We start from the raw sequence: 12,822 nt of genomic DNA on the forward strand, positions 1-12,822 counted from the left end.
TGGAGTCCACATTGTGGCCCCGTGGGTGGATACCTGTGTTTCCCCCCTGGTTGGCACGGCCCTCTGACCAGATCACGGCCTCTGGACTGAACCCCACTTCCTGGGAGCAGGAGCAGCTCCTTGGGGACTGCCCTGATTCTCAAGCATCTCCCTGTACCCACACACTGGCCTCTACCTGCACCTCCAATCCTGGGCCCCATCTGGATGCCTGATGGTCAACACCAGCCCGATGGGGCCGACTGGGACCACAGACTCTAGGCTGCTGCTTGCTGGCTCTTTCCAGGTGTGGGAGAGGATGATATTCCTGCCGGCCTGGCGTCCTTGGCAAGGGGGCACCTTCCTCCCTGGCACCACCAGAAGGACCGTGGCGACCTAGCTTAAAATCATCTGCTCTCTGTATTTGATGGGCTCCCATAAAAAGTGGATGAGGTGGTCTACAAAGAGCATTCTGGAAACTGCTCAATGCCCCTGGGGGAGGGTGGTGAAGACAATGAAGAAGGGGCAGGAGGAAGATGAAAAGTGCCCACGAGTGGTGTTTCCCGTGGGGGAGGCCTGGTGCACACTCCTACTCTGACAGGTCCTCCCCAGGGCTCAGTGAGTCCCTCGAGCAGGGACCATGACTCCTGCCAGTAGGGATGTGCCTTCCTCGTAATGCTCTTTGTGTTTGAGCTCATACAGCCTCATGCGTACGCAGGAGCAAATGCACACACTTGTGGATGTGTTTGATGCACACACCCGTGCAGGCACAAAACGACTCATGCATCACCACCCCCACACGCTGAGCCAGAGAAAAAGTCACTGTATTGGACAACCACTCAGAACGGGCACAGGTGACAGTCCCCGGGGCTTCCAGCTGTGCCAGGCGTTACCCCCTTAGTTGCTGGGTCCTCGTGAGGCCCAGGGGGTCCTGGGAAAGAAGGTGGGTGGCCAGGGCCCTTGGGAAACACAGGGAAGAGCATGTCACTACTCTACCAACTGAGCCGGCATGCCTCCTGGTCACCAGCCCCACAGGTGGCCTCAGCAGACTTAGAAGCAGAGAGGGGCCAGGAGAAAGCAGACTCCAGCCAAGCAGACCAGGGTCTCCATCAGGCACTACTGCCTATTTCATGTCAGACCCTGGAACCTCAGGGCCTCCCCTATTGCTTGGGCATGACACCTGAACCACGGGTGTGACACCGTGGTGAGAATGTGGGGAGGTGATCTGGGTGCGAGCTCGGCATGTGTCGGCTGGGAGCTCTGGAGGGTGGCATAGCTGCAGAGAGATGGGACCATCTTCCACTCTGGCTTTCTCATTCCTTCCATTCTCTCCTCTCCCCCTTCCCCTTCCTCCCTGCCCTCTCCCGTTCCCTTCCTTTCCTCCGTCCCATGTCTAGACTTCAGCTATAAATAGGACCCACTCTCACGGCTGTGTCCCTGAGAACAATCAGAATAAAGAGACCCCCCTTCTTCCTCTTCATCATCATCCTCAAAGGGAACAGGTGAATCTCGAGTTACAGAAACCAGACATTTGAAGGATGAGTTTTTGACTCACCCTTCTACAAAAAAAAAAAAAAAAAAAAAACTTGCAAAGCAAGCTATACACCAATAGATTTTTTTTTAGAAAGACCTACTACAATTATATCAATTTTAAAACATTGTGATAATGGTATTGTGGTTTATACTGAACAAAAAAAATGAGTCCTTATCTCTTAGAGGTAGATAAAATTATGTCTAAGATATTCTTTAAACTTAATCCAGCAGAGGTGGAAGGAAGATGGGGGCATAAATGAAACAAGATGGCCATGCGTTGACCATCACTAAAACTGTGTCGTATGTGGGTTCATCACGTACTATTGGCTCTACTTTTGGCTGGGTGTGTGTGTTTTTAAATAAAAATGTTACACAATAGATGCACATAGGAAAAGTCTCACCACTTGAATCGTCTCAAGTACAAACTCCGAGGAGAAATCAAAGCAGATTCTAAAAGACCCTCAGGACCCTGGGGTCCCTGTATCAAAAACCACCCACAGATGGTCCCTTCTCAGCACCTGAGAGGACCCACCTGCCCCTCCCCAACCTCGGACACAGGCAGAAGCTGAGGATGAACCCCTGTCCTTTTTATTTTTTTTCATTATGTTCAGTTAGCCAACATATAGTACATCATAAGTTCTTGTAGAGCTCAATGATTCATTAGTTGCATATAGTACCCAGTGCTCATCAGATCACGTGCCCTCCTTAATACCCATCACCCAGTCACCCCACCCCTCACCCTCCTCCCTCTATAACCCTCAGTTTGTTTCCCAGAGTCCAGAGTCTCTCATGGTTTGTCTCCCTCTCTGATTTCTTCCCATTCAGTTTTCCCTCCCTTCCCCTATGGTCCTCTGTTCTATTCTTTGTATTCCACATATGAGTGAAACCATATGATAATTGTCTTTCTCTGCTTGACTTATTTCACTTAGCATAATCCCCTACAGTTCCATCCATGTCAATGCAAATGGTGGGTATTCATCCTTTCTGATGGCTGAGTAATATTCCATTGTATATATGGCCCACATCACCTTTATCCATTCGTCTGTTGAAGGGCATCTTGTGAACCCCTGTTCTTACTCCTCTGGCACATTACAGCAGTCGGGGCCTCTTAGGAAGCTGGCATCCCTGCAGGGGCAGTGCAGTGCCAAGAATGCAGGGCCCACTCTGGCTGTGGGCCCTCTGTGTACCCCTGAAAGGCTGTCCCCAGGCCCCCAGCCGTCCCTCGGGCCAGCCTCCACAAACTCCTATTTCCCTTGCATCAGTCACAAACCCACTACAGGCCAGACAGGAAGCCAGGCATCCCTATACATGCTTGAATTTCATCCTCTCCACACTCCTGGGCAATAGACAGCATCATCCCCACTTTACAGATGGGGAAAAATGAGCCTGAAAGAGGCCAAGGACCTTGTCACCTAGAAAGTGTGGGGATGTGGGTGGGTTCGGCTGCCTTCACGACCTCCTCCTACCCCACCCGGCTTCCTTTCCAGGGATAGCTATCCAGCAAGGGCCCCCTGCCCCACAGCTGAGCTCTGTTCCCCAACCCGAGTGCAGTCGGGGCTATTGCTGGTTTCATTCCGTCTCTCCAGCCTGTGGAGGATCATCACGGTGAATCCTGAGTCTGTCATCCGTGGCATTAGCTGTCCCTGACAGCTCCATGTCAGCTGCATGTCTGACGAGCATGTCTCCTGGGTCTTCTGCCAATTTATGGATAGAAATGTTGAAGGGAACGAGTCCAGGGCCGAGCCTTGGAGACACTGCCGGAGACCCTCCCCACAGCCTGACAGTAATCCTGGATCAACACTTCGGGGGAATAAATCAATCCCATCACTATCATCCCATCTCCTCTTCTCCAAGACAGTCTTATTCAAATACCTCACTGCAATCAAGATTCATCACACAGTTACAAGTCCCTGATCAAGGGTGTCCCTACCTGCCCCCCAATCCCCCAAGAAAACAAGATTTGTTTGTTCTTGTTTGTTCTAGAAAACTGTATGCCTGCAGAGTTAGGATGTTCTCAGAACTCAGATCAATCCATTTCTCTGCTTAAACCCTCATGTGGACTCTCATTACATATAGGATAAAATTTAAACTCCTTCCTGACCTTCAGGGCAGTATACAAAGTGGCCCATTCACCCCCTCCTGCTTTAACTCCTCCTTCATCCAAGCCACTCTGGCCTTAAAAATATTCCTTGACATGCCAAGTTCACTCCAGCCCCAGGGCCTTTGCATTTCCTGTGGAATGCTAGATCATGCCCTGATGCTTCTTCTCATCATTCAGGCCTCTGTTCATGTTTCCTACTCCCCAAGTAGCCTTTCCTGCCCATTTTTAAAGTGCCCCCCCAGTAGGCACTCTCTGCTCCATCAGTCTGTGTATTTTCTTCATTGTATCAACCACCATCCACAGCATCTTTTTTATGTCTTTACTCCCCACAAAAACATAACCTTCCTGAGGGCAGGGACAGTATCTTGTTCAGCACAGAGCCCCAGGGTCTAGAGCAGTGCCTGGCATCTGACTCCAGCTCAGGGAGAATTTGTTGAATCAATGACGAAACTAGCTCATGAACTTATCTTTACCCTTGTCCATCTCTTGGAGCTCTTGACATCAAGAGCTCTGTTGCCGAAGACTGCCCAACTTCTTCCACAGGTTGCAAACTCTCTGGCTTTGGTTCCATTTTCTGGCCCCCGTGCCTGGCCTGGCATCCCTAAGCTGGTCAGGTGACACAAACCACCTGCTTATCCCAGTCCTAAGAACTCCCCATCTCTGCACGGCGGTTCCCACGCCAGACCCCACACAAAGCCTGCCTGATCTCCGCAACCACTTTGGGGAACCCAGGAAGTTTTCATTCTTCCCACGACTTCCCTGGGTTCAATGTCAAATCTGCTCCCCTGCATTTCCTGGAATCTATCTTTTCTTCTCTCTTCCTAAGAAGTCTTGCCGATTCTGGCACCTCTCCCGTGCTATTTGCTTTCTCCTTTGAGCTGGTAAAAACCATAAAATCTGCCACAGACTCTATCACAGTGAATCATTCAGTAAGGTTAACCCAGCGCCCGGGCGCTGACATAGGAAGAAGTCGGCATTGGTGCTGTGACCCCGGCAGCTGCCACCACCTCTGCGTTGCCCACCTCCAGAAGGGACAGGGGTCTGATGGCAGCTCTGGACGCAAGCGCTGTGCATAATTTCTGCATTCGCAGTGTACAGTCAAAGAAAATAAAGGCTATTGAATGGCTGGCACCCCTTCCCAGAATAATGACTAAGCAAGCACACTGTGAGCTCCCAACAGCGGTTCTGTGTACATGATAACACAGAGCAAAGATGAAAACTGCTATTCATCCGAGCCAGACAACAGAAAAATGCACGCAGAGAATTGTTAGTGCTACAAGAGGACACCCAAAACAAATGTTTTCTTCCCACCATGGCATTTCAGACCAACGACAAACACGGTGCCCAAGCCCGGTACCCGGGCAACATGGCTGGTTGTGACTGAAGCAGGGGAAGGGCCCCAGGTCTGATGCGGACCCGGGCCTGAGTGATGGTCCCTCCACAGACTGACCTCGTGACCGTGGGTGAGGTTCTCACTTCTCTACCTGTCCGCACAGCTGAGCAGCAGAGAGTAGTGGCTAAGAGCTCACTCCCTGGGAAGAGGCAGGAGTGGACTCAAACCCCCCTGGTTAAGGGGGCCATACCTTATGCAAGCTGGCTAACATGTCTAAGCCTCAGGTCCCGGGTCACAAAATAATAAGAAGGTTAAGTGCTTATGGAGAGCTAACTAACCGGCCAGGCGCTGTGTTAGGTACTTTCCATGCCAAAGTCTCATTTGAATCCCCACAACAGGGTGCCTGGGTGCCTCAGTCGGTTAAGCATCTGCCTTCGGCTCAGGTCATGATCCCGGGGTCCTGGGATCGAGTCCCACATCAGGTTCCTTGCTCTGTGGGGAGCCTACTTCTCCCTCTCCTCCCCACTTGTGCTCTGTCTCACTATCTCTGTCTCTCTCTCTCAAATAAATAAATAAAATCTAAAAAGAAAAAATTTTTGAATCCCCATAACAGCCCCAGTGGGGTAGTGTGGTCGACTGATCACAGTAACAGCCCCCATTTTATCATGCCTTCCTGTGTCCAGGCCCTTTGATAGTTTCCACACATCTTGATTCAGTAATAAGCGAAAATACCTAGGAATAAGTGTAACCAAGAAGATGAAAGACCTGTACTCTGCAAACTATAAGACACAGCTGAAAGAAACTGAAGATGACACAAATGAATGGAAAGATACACCATGCTCATGGATTGGAAGAATTAATGTTGTTAAAATGTCCATACTACCCAAAGCAATCTATAGATTCAGTGTAATTCTTATCAAAGTACTATCACATAACTAGAACAAATAATCCTAAAATTCATATGAAACCACAAAAGAGCCCAAACAGCCAGAGCAATCTTTTTTTTTGTTATTATTATGTTAGTCACCATACATTACATCATTAGTTTTTGATGTAGTCTTCCATGATTCACTGTTTGCGTATAACACCCAGTGCTCCATGCAGAACGTGCCCTCTTTAATACCCATCACCAGGCTAACCCATCCTCCCACCCCCCCCTCCCCTCTAAAACCCTCAGTTTGTTTCTCAGAGTCCATAGTCTCTCATGGTTCATCCCCCCTCCTATTTCCACCCCCTTCATTCTTCCCCTCCTGCTATCTTCTTTTTTTTTTCTTAACATATATTGCATTATTTGTTTCAGAGGTACAGATCTGTGATTCATCAGTCTTGCACAATTCACAGTGCTCGCCATAGCACATACCCTCCCCAATGTCCATCACCCAGCCACCCCATCCCTCCCACCCCCCACCACTCCAGCAACCCTCAGTTTGTTTCCTGAGATTAAGAATTCCTCATACCAGTGAGATCATGTGATACATGTCTTTCTCTGTTTGACTTATTTCGCTCAACATAATACCCTCCAGTTCCATCCACGTCATTGCAAATGGCAAGATCTCATTCCTTTTGATGGCTGCATAATATTCCATTGTATATATATATATATATATATATACCACATCTTCTTTATCCATTCATCTGTCGATGGACATCTTGGCTCCTTCCACAGTTTGGCTATTGTGGACATTGCTGCTGTAAACATTGGGGTGCACGTACCCCTTCGGATCCCTACTTTTGTATCTTTGGGGTAAATACCCAGTAGTGTAATTGCTGGGTCGTAGGGTAGCTCTATTTTCAACTTTTTGAGGACCTCCATACTGTTTTCCAGAGTCAGCTAGAGCAATCTTGAGAAAAAAGAACAAAGCTGGAGGTATCACACTCCCAGATTTCAAACTAGACTACAAAGCTATAGTAACCAAAGCAGTATGACACTGGCACAAAAGTAGACCCATAGATCAGTGGAACAGGATAGACAGCCCAGAAATAAACTCATGCTTATATGATCAGTTAATCTACATAAAGGAAGCAGGACTGTACAATGGAGAAAAGGCAATCTCTTCCATAAATGCGGGTGGGAAAACTGGACAGCTACATGCAGAAGAATGAAACTGGACAACGTTCTTACACCATCTACAAAAATAAACTCAAGATGAATTAAAGACCTACATGTAAGACCTGAAACCATAAAACTCCTAAAAGAAAACAGGCAGTAAACTCTTGGATAACAGTCAGCAGTATTTTCTTGGTTGTCTCCTCAGGCAAGGGCAACAAAAGCAAAAATAAACAATGAGGACTACATTCGAACTAAAAAGCTTTCACAGAGTGAAGGAAACCAATAAAACAAAATGGCAATCTACTGAATGGGAGAAGATATTTGCAAATGATGTACCTGATAAGGGGCTAATATCCAAAATCTATAAAGAACTCGTATAACTCAACACCAAAAAAAAAAAAAAAAACCCAAACAATAATCAATAATTTGATTAAAAATGGGCAGAGAACCTAAGTAGACATTTTTCCAAAGAAGAATGCAGATGGCCAACAGACACATGAAAAGATGCCTAACATTACTCATCATCAGGGAAATGCAAATCAAAACCAAATGAGGTATCACCTCACACCTGTCAGAATGGTTACTATCCAGCAGACAAAAAATACCAAGTATTGGCGAGGATATGGGGAAGAGGGGACCCTCATGCACCGTTGCTGGGAATGTAAATTGGTGCAGCCACTATGCAGAATAGTATAGAGGCTCCTCACGAAATAAAATAAAAATACCATACAACCCAGCAATTCTACTTCTGGGTACTTACCCAAAGAAAATGAAAGCCCTAATTTGGAAAGATATATGCACCCCTATGTTCACTGCAACATTATTTACAATAGCCAAGATATGGAAGCAACATAAGTGTCCATCAATAGATGAATAAAGAAGATGTGGTACACACACACATGCGTGTGCACGCGCACACACACAGAGAGAAATATTACTCAGCCATCAAAAAGAATGAAATCTTGCCATTTATGACAACATGGATGGGCCTAAAGGGTATTATGCTGTCGAATAAGGCAGGCGAAGAAAGACAAATACTGTATGATTTCACTTATATTTGAAATCTGAAAAAGAAAACAAATGAACAACCAAAACAAAATGGAAATAGACTCATAAATACCGAGAACAAACTGGTGATTGCCAGAGGGGAGGAAGGAATGGGCAACACAGGTGAAGGGAATTAAGAGGTACAAACTTTCAGTTATAAAATACATGAGTCACAGGGATGTAAAGTACAGCATAGGGAATAGAGTCAATAACACTGTACTATAATAACTTCGCTTGGTGACAGATGGTGACAAGATGTCCAGTACTCATTTTGTAATGTTGAATATAAATGTTGAATCCCTACGTTGTATACCTGAAACTAATATAATATTATATGTCAGCTATATTTCAATAGGAATATAATCTGAATTAAAAACAAAATATATTTCATACAGAAGAGAACAATAAGCAGAGACTCATAAAGTGCTTGGACATTAGGGCCCCAACCCTTGTTTGTCTTGGGACTTAGCCACCTCCATGGGCACGAGTGCAGGAGAGCCTGCCAGAGGATAACACAGCCCACGGAGGGAAACCCCAAGGTCCCCAGGCCATCCCTCGCCACACCCAGCTGACTGCAGACTTGGTGAACACGAGTCACGTGTGGTCAGGCCCAGCGTCTCCCAGAAGAACCACTCGGCTGAGCCCAGGCCAGCTTGCTGAACCACAGAAATGGGAGCTAAGTAGATAGTTGTGGTTTTGAGTCACCAAGCCTTGGGGTGGTTTGTTATAGATCAAAAGCTAACTAACACAGAGAGAGATAATTTTCCCAGTTTTTAAAAATGAAGAAGCAAAGAGACAGAGAAGTTAGGTCATTTTCCCAAGGTCACAGAATCGAGAGTTAACAACAGGAATGAGCTGAGGCAATCTTGCTCACATGCTACTCTTCTCAACCCCTGGGCCACATTGCTCTGAAAACCAAGAGTGAAAACCTGCGTGGGAGAATACTGGGTGCATACACCTAGGTTGGGAGAGTGAAAAAAGCCTGTTGAGGAAGTGTCATTTAAGCAGGGGGAGAAAAGAGAGAAGAACGTATTCAGGTAAAGAATGCAAGGAAGAGCTTTCCAGACACAGGGAATAGCACACATGAAGGCCATGAGGCAGGAAAGGGTTCGGTGCATTGGCGGGACTGATGCTCAAGGGCATGGGGCACATTAAGGGTGGGGTCACGTGAGGTGACGTTAGCAATAAAGGCAGGAGGCACTAAGAGCCAGGTCTTGGAGTGATGTGAGGGGATTTGATTCTAAAGGCGCAGGGAAGCCACTGGAGAGATTTCAGCAGGGAAGTGCCAGGCGTAGGTATTTTTCCTCCAGGGAGCAGCCCAGAGGAGTGACAGGAGGGGTCCGGGGCCTGAGCCACGATTTGTGCCAGATATTATGCTCGGTGCTTGTCCTCCCAGCAACTAGGAAGGATGGGTAGCATCTTCATTCCCAATTTAGAAAGAGGAAACTGAGGCTCAGGAAGTCTGAAAGGTAACTTCAAGTTCACCCAAGAGCAGGGTTGGATCCAAGGCCACATGGCTCCCAGCCTCTACCGCAGCCACTGCCCTACATTACCCCAAACAGCAGAAGTGGGAGAAGGAGCAGGGCCTTTGCAGTCCGGAGACCTGCACTCAGACCCCAGCTCTGTCCTTTCTGACGGGGTGACCTGCAATTCACTTCCCTTCTCTGACCTCGGGCGCAGGAGGCCAGAGGCCAGGGAGCCAGCCAGGAGCTAAGGATGAGGCGGCAGAAGGCAGAACTTGGTGGGCAGGTGAGTGGCTGTGAGTGGGGGTGGGCAGGAGATCCAAAGGGCCCCAGACAAGGAGAGGCCTTCATCATGGAGGCAGACGCTCTGGTGTCCAGCCTGGCACCATCCCTAGTGAGCCCCCGCCCTTGCTTGACCGAGGGTGGTGGACATTTCTGGGTCTTCCTGTCTGCATGAGGAGCAGAGACCCAGTTTCTGTTCCCCTGGTGCATTCGTCACAGCACCCAGGGTGCCCTGCCCAACGTGGAAGGAAGGGACACGGCCGTCTTGGTCAAAGCTACCTTGTGTCTATCTTCCCTCTCCTCCAGATGTAGGATTCGCTGAACTGCCCTGGGTCTCCCTCCCCGCACACACACCGCACACATACACAGCAGAACCACATACACACACGCCACGCCCGTGCACACAAACACACACCAACACCAAACACACACACACACCACAGCCACGCACAACGCATGCCACACCCATGCATACACACACAGCCCAGCCATGCACACACACACACACACCCACATGCACACACACACACCCACCCACATGCACACACACACCTCACCCATGCACACATCCCACACAGCTCCCCCAGCCGTACGCACGTACACCCATAAACACACACACACACACATTCACTGCCACAGGCTTGTGGAAAACCAGCAGGAAGGAAAGGAATGAGGAGGGTGGATACTCTGTCTGTGGATAGCTCTGACGGGCTCAGGTTAGGGTGGAAGGGGCACCTGAGAGAAGCGGCAGATTCACTTGCCACCCCAGGGCCTGCGCACCTGGGTCCCAAAGGTACCTGGGAACGCCCTGAGCTCTGTCTGCTGGGACATGTGGGGGGGCCGAGGGGCGGGGGGCCTTCAGAAGGCTCGGCCTCCTGCCCCTCCTCCACCCTGCAGGCTGTGGGAGGATTAAGTGAGCCGGTGAACGTGAAGCACTCGGTAAACTGTAAGGAGCGCTATGCAAATGTTAGCAGCTCCAAGGAGAGCCCAGGGCTGCAGGCTGGGAGCCCTGCTGACCCTTCACCGCCCAGGGCCTGGCTAGGAGTGGAGGGGGGGACGTCCCCGGAACCTCAGTCTTGTCACCTGCACCATGGGGATGGCGACACCCCTCAGGGTTAAAGGAGGTAACTGTGAAATCCCTCAGCTGCCCCAACGCCCAGCCTGGACGTCGCGTTCCTCTCACTTCTCAGCAAAGGCTTTCGCACTGAGTAGAGCCCATTTTTTTACGACGTCCTTGGCATACACTTACAGCTCATTCCATAAAGCTCAGTCTCCTTCCTTCTCGCGCTTCTTTGGAACACCTTCTCAAAGCTGTGTCCCTTTTAAACCTGAGGATCTGTCATTGTTGACCCCCAAAGTACCGGAGAACTCTCACACAAATGCATAGGAGTCACATGGGGCAATTGTTCCAAATGCAGATTCCAGGGCACTCTTGGGGAGATGGCAGTTCAGTTGGTCCAGAACAGGGCCCGGGTATCTGCATTCTGAACAGGTATCCCTGAGGCATTCCTCCCCCCCCCCCCAGGGTTTTGATGCAAATGATGCCTTTGATGCAAATGAGACACCCAGCCAGGTGGGACTTTCCTGGGCGGGCAGTTGAGAAGGCAGATTGGCACAGGGAAGTGGGACACCTCCCACCGCCCCTCCCTGGCCCTCGCCCCCCAGGACGGGAAAGGAGAAGCTGACAAACAGGAAGCTGGTGAGGGCTGGGTCCCCCAGACTGGAAGGGTTTTGGGGTGGGACAGGACCTGCTGAGGAGTGAATACAGCAGTAAGAGAGCCTCCGCGGCAGCTGTGAAGCTACTGTGATTCGTATTGTTCAAATTATCTTTAAAACTTTTCATTTGAATCTGTTTAATAAGAGAAGGCCTACCCAAAGGAAGAGGTATTTTTTTAATGCGACTTGGGAGCTGAATTGGAAAGAAGGTTGCAACAAAGATATTAAAAAGGGGATTAAACCAAACCACCAGTGGCCCATCTCTGCAGGCTCCCACAACCTGCGACACAGCTCCCGAAACCATAAAATTAAATTAGAAAGGGGGACACGGGCATGGGACGTTAATCATGATTCATCTTCCCTCTGCTGCTCATGGCTCCTGGCGCTAAGCAGACACGGAAGGGCTATCCTGATGGGCTCCTGGTGTCCAGGAAGGAGCTCAGGCCTTGAAGCCTCACGGGGCTCCTATCTCTGCTCTGTCCCCTCCTAGCAGGATGACTCTGGGCCAGTTGCCTAGAGTCTGAGCCTCGGTTTCCTCATCTGTAAAATGGGAGAAATATTGACCATCTACTGGGAAGGGTTGCTAAGACAATGAGATAAACAGAAAATTAAAATGGAGAGCCTGGCATATATAAGATGTACAAGAAAATGTTAGTTCCCCTCTCTGCAGCTTACGCAGAAGGAGGAAAAAAACCCTGCAATGTCTTGCCTTGTCCTTATTCTGTCCTTGGGTCACTCAGCACTTCCTCCGATGCCTGTGGCCCCTTGCTTGGATCCTGGCCACCTCCGGGCCTCACCCTCCTTGCAGTGCATTTTTATGGTCCATCCATCATTCTCTTCCTCATTCATTCATACGCACTGCATAGCAGCCACCCAGTGCCAGGAACTCAGCTGGGCACCGGGAGACAAAGATGAGTAAGACACAGTCCTTGCCCTTAAGGAGCCACGGTCAAGTGGGGGAGGAGGGATTGTTGCCACAAGGCAGTGTACAAAATGTGCGTGATGATCAGAAATCTCGTGCCAGAACCACAACAGATCCCATGGGATGCTGTGTCTTCCCCTTTGGCCAATGGTCAACACAAGAGTTGGGCCTGAACCCACTTTTCCATTCCATCACCCTCATGTAAAGACCCCTACCTCACAGTCCCTAGAGTTAGGGAAGCATTCGTCTCTCCCAATGATCTCTCCTGTTTTCTCTTATGAGATGATATAAGTTATAGAAACCAACTGCTACGTTCCCACTGTTTGCCCTGGCGGCCAAGAACCTCAAAGCAAAATGCTAGCCTTGGTTGAGTGGTTTCTATTAGGTTAGGTTTTCAGG

The 12,822-nt window shown here is 49.1% G+C and overlaps 1 protein-coding gene across 1 annotated transcript in view; it reads right to left on the minus strand.

Moving 5' to 3' along the window:
• Positions 1-12,822, minus strand: part of CUNH1orf94 (chromosome unknown C1orf94 homolog) — a 39,658-nt gene that overhangs the window by 19,592 nt on the left and 7,244 nt on the right. The window lies entirely within an intron of this gene.

Source organism: Mirounga angustirostris, unplaced genomic scaffold, assembly GCF_029215605.1.
Source record: "Mirounga angustirostris isolate CCGP_5_RB_7025 unplaced genomic scaffold, mMirAng1.0.hap1 SCAF_4, whole genome shotgun sequence".
NCBI classification, from domain to species: Eukaryota; Metazoa; Chordata; class Mammalia; order Carnivora; family Phocidae; genus Mirounga; species Mirounga angustirostris.